Genomic DNA, 10,137 nt, shown 5'->3' with positions numbered 1-10,137 from the left:
AGTGAACTCTGGGAGATGGTGATGGACAGGGAGGCCTGGCATGCTGCGATTCATGGGGTCGCAAAGAGTTGGACACGACTGAGCGACTGAACGAACTGAACTAAAAGCATTATGAGAAACTACAAATAAACTGCCATTATGTTAGTTTCTTTAAACAGGGAAGTGCAAGAATAAATCTATTTTAATTTTTTTTTTCCCTTTTAAGAAAATATATCTAATTTTAGGCTTTCATTGTGAGATCTATATTTAGTGTTTTCTCTGGGACTAGATGCTCTCTCCCTATAAAACAATCGGCTTTTTCTGAAAAGTATAAATGAACATTGGTAGTTTTTTTTTTTCCTGGCAATATGAATAAATTTTTAAACATATTAAAATTACTTAGGCTTATATTGAAGATATATCATTAATCTTAATATTCTCAAATATGTGCTTAGTATATTGGATTTTTTGTATGTTGTTTAATTAGAGCATGAACAAACTTTTCTTTTAATATACATATTTTATACACATTCTTTCAGTACTACTCCAAAGACTCATCATCTTTTCCAGAAATTTTCTTATTTTAATTGCTTGTCTTCTGTTTCTTAACCTTTGGCTGTTTTTTCAACTTTGAAAGCATAGAGGTGCAGGATAATTAGCTGGAAGTTCAGTTCAGTTCAGTTGCTTAGTCGTGTCTGACTCTGCCACCCCATGGACTGCAGCATGCCAGACTTCTATGTCCATCACCAACTCCAGGAGCTAGTTACAACTTATGTCCATTGAATCTTGATGCCATTCAACCATCTCATCCTCTGTTGTTCCCTTCTCCTCCTGCCTTCTATCTTTCCCAGCATAAGGGTCTTTTTAAATAAGTTACTTCCTCACATCATGTGGCCAAAGTATTGGAGTTTCAGCTTCAGCATCAGTATTTCCAATGAATATTCAGGACTGATTTCCTTTAGGATGGACTCCTTGCATCTCCTTGCTGTCCAAGGGACTCTCAAGAGTCTTCTCCAACACCACAGTTCAAAAGCATCAATTCTTTGGTGCTCAGCTTTCTTTATAGCCCAACTCTCACATCCATACTTGACTACTGGAAAAATCATAGCTTTGACTAGATGGACCTTTGTTGGCAAAGCAATGTCTCTGTTTTATAACATGTTGTCTAATTTGGTCATAGCCTTTCTTCCAAAGAGCAAACATCTTTTAATTTCATGGCTGCACTTACCATCTGCAGTGATTATGGAACCTGAGAAAATAGTCTCTCACTGTTTCCATTGTTTCCCCATCTATTTGCCATGAAGTGATGGACCAGATGCCATGATCTTAGTTTTCTGTATGTTGAGTATTAGGCCAGCTTTTTCATTTTCCTCTTTCACTTTCATCAAGAGGCTCTATAGTTCTTCACTTTCTGTCATAAGGGTGGTGTCATCTGCATGTCTGAGGTTATTAATATTTCTCCCAGCAGTCTTGATTTCAGCTTGTACTTCATCCAGCCAGCATTTTGTATGTGTTCTGCATATAAGTTAAATAAGCAGGGTGACAACATACAGCCTTTATATACGCTTTTCGCTATTTGGAACTAGTATGTTGTTCTGTGTCCAGTTATAACTGCTGCTTCTTAACTTTCATACAGATTTCTCAGGAAGCAGGTAAGGCGATCTGGTATTCCCATCTCTTTAAGAATTTTCATCAGTTTATTGTGATCCATGTAGGAAAAGGTTGTGGCTAGTCAATAAAGCAGAAGTAGATGTTTTTCTGGAACTCTTTTGCTTTTTCTGTGATCCAAAATTTATTGGCACCTTGATCTCTGGTTCCTTTGCCTTTTCAAAATCCAGCTTGAAAACTGGAAGTGCATGGTTCAAGTAATGTTGAACTCCGGTTTGGATAATTTTGAGTATTACTTTGCTAGCCTGTGTGTGATTGTGAGGTAGTTTGAACATTCTTTGGCATTGGCTTTCTCAGGGACTGGAATGAAAACTGACCTTTTCTAGCCATGTGGCCACTGCTGAGATTTCTAAATTTTCTGGCATATTGAGTGCACCACTTTCATAGCATTATCTCTTTGTATTTGAAATAGTTCAACTGGAATTCCATCACCTCCACTAGCTTTGTTCATAGTGATGCTTCCTAAGCCCACTTGACTTCACATTCCAGGACGTCTGGTTCTGGGTGAGTGATCATACCATCTTGGTTATCTGGGTCATAAAATTGTTTTTGAATAGTTCTTCTCTATATCCTTGCCTCCTCTCCTTAATATCTTTTTCTTCTGTTATGTTCATAGAGTCTCTGTCCTTTATTGTGCCCATCTTTGCATGCAATGTTCCCTTGGTAGCCCTAATTTTCTTCAAGTGATCTCTAGTCTGTCCCATTCTATTGTTTTCCTCTATTTCTTTGCACTGATCACTGAGGAAGGTTTTCTTATCTCTCCTTGCACTTCTTTGTAATTCTGCATTTAAATGGGTATATCTATCCTTTTCTCCTTTGCCTTTAGCTTGTCTTCTTTTCTCAGCTATTTATAAGGCCCCCTCAGACAACCATTTGGGGTTTATCCATTTCTTTCTCTTGGGGATGTTCTTGATCACTGCCTCCTGTACAATGTCACGAACCTCCATCCACAGTTCTTCAGACACTCTATCAGATCTAATCCCTTAAATATATTTGTCACTTCCACTGTATAATTTTAATGGATTTTATTTAGGTCATACATGAATGGTCTAGTTTTTTCCCTACTTTATTCAATTTAAGTCTGAATTTGATAATAAGGAGTTCATGATCTGAGTCACAGTCAGCTCCTGATCTTGTTTTCACAGACTGTATAGAGGGTCTCCATCTTTGGCTGCAAAGAATATAATCAATCTGATTTTGGTATTGATCATCTCATCATGTCCATGTGTAGAGTCTTCTCTTGTATTGTTGGAAGAGGGTATTTGCTATGACCAGTACATTCTCTTGGCAAAACTCTGTTAGCCTTTTCCCTGTTTCATTTTGTACGCCAAGGCCAAATTTGCATGTTACCAGGAATCTCTTGACTTCCTACTTTTGCATTCTAGTCCCCTATAATGAAAAAGACATTTTTTATAGGTGTTAGTTCTAGAATGTCTTGTAGATCTTCATAGAACCATTCAACTTCAGTTTCTTCCACATTACTGTTTGGGGTATAGCCTTGGATTACTGTGATATTGAATAATTTGCCTTGGAAATGAACAGAGATTATCCTGTCATTTTTGAGATTGCATCCAAGTACTGCATTTTGGACTCTTGTTGACTATGATGGCTACTCCATTTCTTCTAAGGGATTCTTGCCCACAGTGGTAGATATAATGGTCATCTGAGTTAAATTCACCCATTCCAGTCCATTTTAGTTTACTGACTCCTAAAATGTCAATGTTCACTCTTGCCATCTCCTGTTTCACCACTTCCAGTTTACCTTGATTCATGGACCTGACATTCCATGTTCCTTTGCAGTATTACTCTTTATAGCATTGGACTTTACTTCCATCACCAGTCACATCCACTACTGGACATTGTTTTTGCTTTGGCTCTGTCTATTCATTCTTTCGGGTTATTTCTCCACTCTTCTCCAGTAGTATATTGGGCACCTACTGACCTGGGGAGTTCATCTTTCATTGTCATATATTTTTGCATTTTCATAGTGTTCATGGGGTTCTCAAGGCAAGAATAGTGAAGTGATTTTCCATTCCCTTCTCCAATGGACCACGTTTTGTCAGAACCCTCCACAATCACCCATCCATCTTGGGTGAACTTACATAGCATGGCTCATAGTTTCATTGAGTTAGACAAGGCTGTGGTCCATGTGATCAGATTGATTTATTTTCTGCCATTGTGGTTTTCATTCTGTCTGCCCTCTGAGGGATAAGGATAAGAAGCTTATGGAAACTTTCTGATGGGAGAGACTGACCGAGGGAGAGACTTGGTCTTGTTCTGATGGGCAGGGCCATGCTCAGTCAATCTTTAATCCAATTTTCTGTTGATGGGTAGGGTTATGGTCCCTCCTGTTATTTGACCTGAGATCAAACAATGGGGAAGGTAATGAAGATAATGGAGACCTCCTTCAAAATGTCTTGTGCAAGCATTGTTAGACTCAGTGCCCCTGACCCTGCAGCAGGCCACCACTGACCAAAGCCTCCACCAGGGACTCCTGGATACTCACAGGCAAGTCTAGATTAGTGCCTTGTGGGGTCACTGCTCCTTTCTCCTGTGTCCTGGTGCACACAGGCTTTCGTTTGTGCCCTCAAGTGTCTGTTTCCCTCATCTTTGTAAGTTCCTGTGTCTCTATGGTGGGATTAATGGTGACCTCCTCCAAAAGGGCTTATGCCACACCCAGGTCCAGGGCACTCAGAGCCCCTTCCCCTGAGACAGGCCACTGCTGACCTGTACCTCCACAGGAGATACTCAAACACTCAAAGGCAGGTCTGGCTCAGTCTCTGTGGTGTCTCCTGGTGTGCACAAGCTTTTCTTTGCACCTCTGAGTATCTCTGGCAGGAATGGGGTTTGATTCTAAACATGATTTTGCTTCTCCTACCATATTTCTGGGGCTTCTCCTTTCCCATTGGACATAGGGGATTTTTTTTTTTTTCCAGTGTGATCCAACATCCTCCTGTCAGTGGTTGTTCAGCATCAAGTTGTAATTTGAAGTTCTCACAGGAGATGAATGCACATCCTTCTACTTCACCATCTTGTGAAATGTTTTCTCAGTCTTTTGGCTAAGATCAAGTGTAGTATCTGTTCTTATCAGTTTAATTGGGTAGAAAGCTGTTTATAAAACATCTTGATTGTTGAATGGAATTCCATGGGTCTGGTCCATTTTCACAGGAGATCAATGTAAATATAAGCAGGCTTTCTCAAAAGTGTCATTTCAGTTCAGTTCAGCCGCTCAATCTTGTTTGACTCTTTGCGACTCCATGAATTGCAGCACACCAGGCCTCCCTGTTCATCACCAACTCCCGGAGTTCACTCAAACTCACGTCCATCGAGTTGGTGATGCCATCCAGCCATCTCATCCTCTGTCGTCCCCTTCTCCTCCTGCCCCCGATCCCTCCCAGCATCAGAGTCTTTTCCAATGAGTCAACTGTTCGCATCAGGGGCCAAAGTATTGGAGCTTCAGCTTTAGTGTCATTCCTTCCAAAGAACACCCAGGGCTGATCTCCTTTAGAATGGACTGGTTGGATCTCCTTGCAGTCCAAGGGACTCTCAGGAGTCTTCTCCAACACCACAGTTCAAAAGCATCAATTCTTTGGTGCTCAGCTTTCTTCACAGTCCAACTCTCATATCCATATATTTACTGACATCTAAATTCACCCAATTCAATAATTGGATTAAAAAATGTATCATATTATATGTCTATAAAGCTTATTTCATGACAATGGTTTTACCAAAATCAGAAAGACTAAATGTGATTAGTTTGGTTAGTTTTCTGTGATGCAGCTTTCATTCTGTCTATTCTCTGATGGATGAGGACAAGAAGCTTATGGACACTTATTAAAGGGAGGGAAGGCTTGTGGAGAAAAACCGGGTCTTGTTTTGATGGGTAAAGCCATGCTCAGTAAATCTTTAATCCAATGTTCTATTGATGGGTGTGGCTGTGTTTCCTCCCTGTAGTTTAGCTGAGGCCAAAAGATGTTAGGGGTCATGGCAACCTCCTCAAAAAGGATGTATTCCAGGGAGCTGCACCTTTCAGGACTGCTCCTGTCAGTGCAGGTCACCGTAGACCCACACCTCCACTGGAAACTCCCAAACACCCATAGGCATGTCTGCCTCCATCTCTTATGGGGTGACTGCTCCTTTCCCCTGTGTCTCAGTGCCCTCCAAGAGTCTCTGTTTCCCCAGTCCTGTGGAAGTTCTGTAATTAAATCCTGCTGACTTTCAAAGTCAGATTCCCTGGGGATTCTCAGTCTCTTTGCCAGATCCCCAGGGGATTGGGAAGTCTGTTGTGGAGCCTAGAACTTTTGCAACAGTGTCAGAAATTCTATGGTATAATGGTTCTCGAGTTTGTGTATTGCCCACTCAGCAGCTCTATAGTGGGAATAATGGTGACCTCCTTCATGAGGACTTAAGCCACATGCCATGCCTCTCAGGACTGCTTCTGCCAGAGCTTCTGTCCCCAAGGCAAATTGGTGACCTATACCTCTGCAGGAGACCCTCAAACAGTGAAAGGCCCAGGGGGCCATAAATATTCCTGGATTTAATTAATCCCCAGGAAACATTTATGGAACAAATACATGAATGATGATATTTTTCTATTGTGGTTTACTTTTTTTTTTAAGGAAATTATATTAAATGACAACTTTTCTGCTTTAATAGTCTTCTTTTTAAAATGTTGTTAAATTTGAGGTGGCCCTAAGATGGTGGAGGAATAGGATGGGGAGACCACTTTCTCCCTCACAAATTCATCAAAAGAACATTTCAATGCTGAGTAAATTCCACAGAACAACTTCTGAATGCTGGCAGAGGACATCAGGCACCCAGAAAAGCAGACCATTGTCTTCAAAAACAGGTAGGAAAAAATATAAAAGATGAAAAAAGAGACAAAGGAGGTAGAGAGGGAGCTCCGTACCAGGAAGGAAGTCCCATCCTGGGAAGGGAATCTTAAGAAGAGAGGTTTCCAAATACCAGGAAACACTCTTGCTGCTGAGTCTGTGGTGAGCCTTGGAAGCACAGAAGGCAAAATAACAGGAAGGAAAAATAAATAAAACCAACAGATTACAAGCCCAACAGTAACTCCCCCAGTGGAGAAGCAGTGCAGACGCCTGCATCCACCACTAGCAAGTGGGGGCTGGGCAGGGAGGCACTGGAGGCGCAAGCTGCAGTGCTTTTAAGAATCAGGCCAGAACGCCCTGCACAAAACCAGAGCGAACTAACTTGGGCTAGCAAACCAGACTGTGGGATAGCTACCACGCAAAAAGCTCGAACATAAGACACCGCCAGGACCGCGCACAGAACAAAGGACAGAACAGAAGTAGCTGGCTGCAGACCATCCCCCTCTGGTGACAGGCCAGAGCCGTAAGGGCTGGAAGGGGGCAATCGCAGACCAAGAGAGACATTACCTACCAAAATGCAAGCAGGCTTCTTTGCTAACTAAGACTTCTGGGGGTTCTGGACAGTCATCATCTGCCTGAGAAGAGACTCCAGCGGTACACCCAGAAAACTGAGCAGCAGAGATGGGAAAGGAAATAAGTCACAGTGACCGCGCTCGCCAAACCCCTGAGCTACTCGGACCTAGGAGGCCCAACCGAATCTGTGCCTCTGAGGGCTACCTGAGCGCCGAGCCTGAGTGGCTTAGACCATGGAGGTGCATGCATCCTAGGGCCGGCCTCAGATGGTTCCCGGCGGAGCAACGTAGAGCCTGAGTGGTGTGCGCCGCGAGCAGGGGCAGGCCCAGTGGGGCTGAGACACTGCGAGCACACGCCACTGTTATTAGTTTGCAGCATCCCTCCCTTCCCACAGCACGACTGAACAAGTGAGCCTTAAAAAAAAAAAAAAAAAGTGTCCCCCCCACCCCATGTCAGGGCGGAAATCAGATACTGAAGAGACCAGCAAACAGAAGTTAAACAGAGGGAACCGCCTTGGAAGTGACCCCACACTGCCCACAACACCAGAGAAAGAGCCAGATATAGCTCTACTATTTTTATGATCATTCCTTTTTTTGTTGTTGTTGATGTTGTTGTGTGATTGTTTTTTCTTCTTCTTTTTTTTAACTTTTTAAAATTTTTAAGTCCTCTATTTCTCCTTTAATTTTAATTTTTATAACCTACTATTACTTAAAAAAAAAAAGACCCTATTTTTAAAGCAAACACCGTATATAGTCTTTTTGTGGTTGTTGTTGTTGTTTTTTAGTAATTCTTATGGTTTTGTTTTTGTTTTTTCTTCTTCTTCTTTTCTTTAATATTGTATTTTTGAAAATCCAACCTCTACTCTAGATTTTTAATCTTTGCTTTTTGGTATTTGTTGTCAATTTTGTATATTTAAAAACCCAATCTTCAGTACCCAATTTTACCTGAGAGTGAGATTACTGGCTTGACCACTCTCTCCTCTTTTGGATTCTCCTTTTTCTCCACCAGGTGGCCTCTGTCTCTTCCCTCCCCCTTCTCTTCTCTACCCAACTCCGTGTGTTCCAGACGGTGGAGAACACTTAGGGAACTGGTTATGGGCTGGATCTGTTTCTCTCCTTTTCATTTCCCTCTTTTCTCCTCCTGGCCACCTCTGTTGACTTCCTTCCACTCCTCTTCCCTGTATAACACCGTGAACGCCTCTGAGCGGTCCAGACTGTGGAGTGCACATAAGGAAGTGATTACTGGCTAGCTGGCTCTCTCCTTTGTTGATCCCACCTCATCTCATTCCAGTCACCTCTAACTACCCCCTCCTTCTTCTCTTCTCCATGTAACTCAGTGAACCTCTCTGGGTGTCCCTCAATGTGGAGAAATTTTTCATCTTTTACCTAGATGTTTTATCATCAGTGCTGTATAGATGAAGAAGTCTGAAGGCTACTGTAAAAATAAAACTGAAAACCAGAAGCAGGAGGCTTAAGTCCAAATCCTGAGAACATCAGAGAACTCCTGAATCCAGGGAACATTAATCAATAGGAGCCCATCAAATGCCTCCATACCTACACTGAAACCAAGTACCACCCAAGGGCCAACAAGTTCCAGAGCAAGACATACCATGCAAATTCTCCAGCAACACAGGAATACACCCCTGAGCTTCAATATACAGGCAGTTCAAAGTTACTCCAAAAGCATTGACATCTCATAACCCATTACTGGTCACTCCATTGCACTCCAGAGAGAAGAAATCCAGCTCCACCCACCAGAACTCCAACACAAGCCTCCCTAACCAAGAAACCTTGACAAGCCACTGATACAACCCCACCCACAATGAGGAAACTCCATAATAAAGAGAACTCCACAAGTTACCAGAATATAGAAAGGCCACACCAAACTCAGCAATATAACCAAGATGAAGAGACAGAGGAATACCCAGCAGGTAAGGGAACAGGAGAAATGCCCACCAAACCAAACAAGAGGAAGAGATAGGGAATCTACCTGAGAAAGAATTCCGAATATTGATAGTGAAAATGATCCAAAATCTTGAAATCAAAATGGAATCATAGATAAATAGCCTAGAGACAAGGATTGAGAAGATGCAAGAAAGGTTTAACAAGGACCTAGAAGAAATAAAAAAGAGTCAATATATAATGAATAACACAATAAATGAGATCAGAAACACTCTGGAGGCAACAAATAGTAGAATAACAGAGGCAGAAGATAGGATTAGTGAAATAGAAGATAGAATGGTAGAAATAAATGAATCAGAGAGGAAAAAAGAAAAATGAATTAAAAGAAGTGAGGGCCATCTCAGAGACCTCCAGGACAATATGAAATGCTCCAACATTCGAATTATAGGAGTCCCAGAAGAAGAAGACAAAAAGAAAGACCATGAGAAAATCCTTGAGGAGATAATAGTTGAAAACTTCCCTAAAATGGGGAAGGAAATAATCACCGAAGTCCAAGAAACCTAGACAGTTCCAAACAGGATAAACCCAAGGCAAAACACCCCAAGACACATATTAATCAAAATAACAAAGATCAAACACAAAGAACAAATATTAAAAGCAGCAAGGGAAAAATAACAAATAACACACAAAGGGATTCCCATAAGGATAACTGCAGATCTTTCAATAGAAACTCTTCAGATCAGGAGGGAATGGCAAGACATACTTAAAGTGATGAAAGAAAATAACCTACAGCCCAGATTACTATACCCAGCAAGGATCTCATTCAAATATGAAGGAGAAATCAAAAGCTTTACAGACAAGCAAAAGCTGAGAGAATTCAGCACCACCTAACCAGCTCTCCAACAAATGCTAAAGGATATTCTCTGGACAAGAAACACAAAAAGGGCATATAACCCGAACCCAAAACAGTAAAGTAAATGGCAAGAGGATCATACTTATCAATAATTACCTTAAATGTAAATAGGTTGAATGTGCCAACCAAAAGGCAAAGACTGGCTGAATGGATACAAAAACAAGATCCCTATATATGCTGCCTACAAGAGACCCACCTCAAAACAAGGGAAACATACAGACTGAAAGTGAAGGCTGGAAAAAGATATTCCACACAAATAAAGACCAAAAGA

The 10,137-nt window shown here is 41.5% G+C and overlaps 1 pseudogene; it reads left to right on the top strand.

The window, feature by feature from the left end:
• Positions 1–4,686: 4,686 nt before the first annotated feature.
• LOC120880694 lies at positions 4,687–4,794 on the top strand (annotated as a pseudogene).
• Positions 4,795–10,137: the final 5,343 nt, after the last annotated feature.

This window comes from Oryx dammah, unplaced genomic scaffold (genome assembly GCF_014754425.2).
Source record: "Oryx dammah isolate SB20612 unplaced genomic scaffold, SCBI_Odam_1.1 HiC_scaffold_21, whole genome shotgun sequence".
Classification (NCBI taxonomy): domain Eukaryota; kingdom Metazoa; phylum Chordata; class Mammalia; order Artiodactyla; family Bovidae; genus Oryx; species Oryx dammah.
This window is presented reverse-complemented; position numbering and strand designations above follow the sequence as displayed.